This window comes from Orycteropus afer, unplaced genomic scaffold (genome assembly GCF_000298275.1).
Source record: "Orycteropus afer afer isolate SDZICR_OR568_19922 unplaced genomic scaffold, OryAfe1.0 scaffold00095, whole genome shotgun sequence".
Lineage (NCBI taxonomy): Eukaryota > Metazoa > Chordata > Mammalia > Tubulidentata > Orycteropodidae > Orycteropus > Orycteropus afer.
In genome coordinates, this window is record NW_006921682.1 from 8,113,387 (window position 1) to 8,116,583 (window position 3,197).

At 42.2% G+C, this 3,197-nt stretch overlaps 1 pseudogene; it reads right to left on the bottom strand.

Annotated features, from left to right (window-relative positions):
- Positions 1 to 484: 484 nt before the first annotated feature.
- Positions 485 to 3,197, bottom strand: part of LOC103198532 — a 42,444-nt pseudogene continuing 39,731 nt past the window's right edge.

A 3,197-nucleotide genomic window follows, 5' to 3' on the forward strand; every position in this document is an offset into this window, starting at 1 on the left:
CAACAGCCAGTACACTGCCTGCCGGCCTTGAGCTCCTCAGCCCCTGCAGCTGCGTGAGTCAGGAAAAGCCTCCAGCTTGACGTTTGATCCGAGAACTTGGGACTTGCCAGCTTCTATAAGTGTGTGAGCCATTTTCCTAAGATAAATTTCTCTTTCTATATGTATAAAAGGTTTACTGGTTTTGTTTCTCTAGAAAGCCCAGTCTAACACAAGTTTTGACCAAATTTTTGAGAAATAGTCACGTAGCCCAAATCAACTAGTTCTGTAAAAAGGCAGCTATGACAATATGCATCATCACAAGCTATACAGAGTGAAGAAAGCCTGGAATCCTGGAGAGCTCTGTAAGTTCAAAAGTAGACACATCTTAAATAAAGAGCATTTTAGCATTCTGGCATATTCAGAGCTTCTGGTGGGTGGTATCCAATACACAGAGAGCACTCTAGAAGGTGGCTATGGCCTGTAACCTACAAAGCAGTTTCTGTGATCACACTTGATCCTATAGACTGGTCAATCTCAGGGATAGTTCGTACTGCTTGGCCAAAGCCATGCTAGTGCCCACAGAGCCTGTCTGGCCCTGAGACAGTTCCATGTTGAGGTCAAGGCTGGCGTTGTCTGCCATCTGCTGGAACAGCATATCCACTTGGTTCTGGGGAGTGGTCAGCATCCTCATGGGGCTTACTGTGTCTTCTGTTTGCCACATCTGGATGTCCAACATCTCAAATTGGTGCTCAAATTTGTCCATCAAGGCAAAGATCAAGATCTTCTCCAGATTCATGGTTTTCAATGTCATGTTCATTGACTTAACCACATTGACTTGTGACTTGGTCACCTTGCCCATCATCACTACCATCATGACTCTAGCAGCCATCACATCAACCTGTGCACTCATTCTCAAGAAAGTCACTTCCTGATTCTTCTGGCAGATGGCATTTCAGCATGTATCCCTGCAACTTCCATGTTGTCCTTCTGAATGGTCTTTGTAATTTTGGCCTTTTCTTCCTTATCACATTTCTTGACACTCTTGCTCATTTCTTTGGATGTGAACTTGAATTATTTCCCCATGTTGTACATAGTCTGGCAGGTTTCACATAATTTTTCTTTTTTTCTAGTCCATGCTCCCTTTCTTCTTTTTTTTTCTTTTTAAAAATTGTGATTTAGGTGAAAGTTTATAGAGAAAATTGGTTTTCCATTGAACAATTCACACACATTGTATTTTGTGACATTGATTGCAATCCCTACAATGTAACAACACTCTCCACTTCTTCCCTGTGTTTACCATTTCCCTTGTCTTTCTTCCTATCCCTTATCTCAGGCAAATGCTGACCTTTTGGTCTTGTATGGTTGATTGTTGTAATAAGTGCCTACCTTCTGGTATTAATGTTCTCTTTATAGGCCTGTCTATTGTTTGGCTGAAAGTTTAGCCATGGGGGTGAATTCAGTTCCAGGATTGAAGGTTGTCTAAGAGCCATCATCTCAGGATTCCATCAGTCTTTATCAGACCAGTAAGCCTGGTCTTTTTTTTTTGGAGTTTTGTTCCACATTTTTCTCCTACTCATCTGGGACTCCTACTATGATCCATTCTTGTGATCTCAGGGTCTTGGAGACAATGGTTCATGTGGTCCATTAGTCTTTTGGACTAATTGTTACCTTGTGTCTTTAATTTTCTTCACTCTTAATTGCTCTGGAAGGGGAGAGACCAATAGTTTCACCTTAGATGGGAGCTCATAAGCTTTTAAGACCCCAGTCACTACTCACCAAAGTAGGATATAGAACATTGTATTTGTGGACTATATTATGCCAATTGACCTTAGTGTCTACCAAGACTATGGTCCTGAGTACCCGTGCCCAACAATTCACTCCCTCAAAGTAATTGGTTATGACTAAGAAGTTTCTTAGGAGCTCTGGTAGTGTAGTGCCTAAGACACTTGACTGCTAACCATAAGGCTGGCAGTTCAAACCCACCAGCCACTCCTCGGAAGGAAGGTTGAGCAATCTACTTCTGTAGTGATACTACCTCAGAAACCCAAGGAGGGGTCGCTATGAGTTGGATCTGACTCGAAGGCACATAACAACAACAACAAAGAAGTTTTTTTAAATCTGTCCTCTCTATGCTCTATGATATTCATGGATATATTTGCAGAACATGTCAATACATATGCAGAAATACCCTCTGTCAAACCTATAAATATTCGTGAGTGTCATCCTGTCCTTGAAGGAAGAAATCCAAGCTGCACTGAAAGCACTGGCAAAAAACAAAGCTCCAGGAATTGATGGAATATGCATCGAGACGCTTCAACAAATGGATGCAGTGCTGGAAGCATTTAACCCATTATTGCCAAGAAATTTGGAAGACAATTACCTGGCCAACTGATTGGAAGAGATTCATATTTGTGTCCATTCCAAAGAAAGGTGATCCAACAGAATGTGGCAATTTTTGAGCACTATCATTAGTATCACATGCAAGTAAAATTATGCAGAAAATAATTATAAAATGGTTGCAGCAGTACATCAAGGGGAACTGCCAGAAATCAGGCTAGATTCAGAAGAAGGCATGGAACATGGGGATATCATTACTGATGTCAGATGGAGCTTGGCTGAAAGCAAAGAATACCAGAAATATGATTACCTGTGTTTGCATTGACTATGCAAAGTATGTTGTTGTTGTTGTTAGGTGCCATCAAGTCATCTCCAACTCACAGCAACCCCATGCACAGCAGAAAGAAACACTGCCCAATCCTGCGCCAGCTCCACAATCCCTGCTATACTTGAGCCCATCATTGCAGCCACCGAGTCAATCCATCTCATTGAAGGCTTCCCCCTCTTTCATCAAGCCTCTGCCTTACCAAGCATGACATCCTTCTCCAGGGAATGATTCCTTCTGACAACATGACCAAAATAGGTGAGATGAAGTCTGACCATTCTCACTTCCAAGGAGCATTTTGGGTGCACTTCCTCCCGGATAGATCTGTTAGTTCTTTTAGCAGTCTGTGGTACTTTCAGCATTCTTCACCAGCACCACAACTCAAAAGCATCAACTCTACTTTGGTCTTCCTTATTCGTTGTCTAGCTCTCACATGCATAAAAGGCAATTCGAAATATCACGGCTTGTGTCAGGTGCACCTTAGTCCCCAAGGAGACATCCTTGCTCCTCAGCACTTGAAACATTTCTTTCGTGGTTGACTTTCCCAATGCTACAC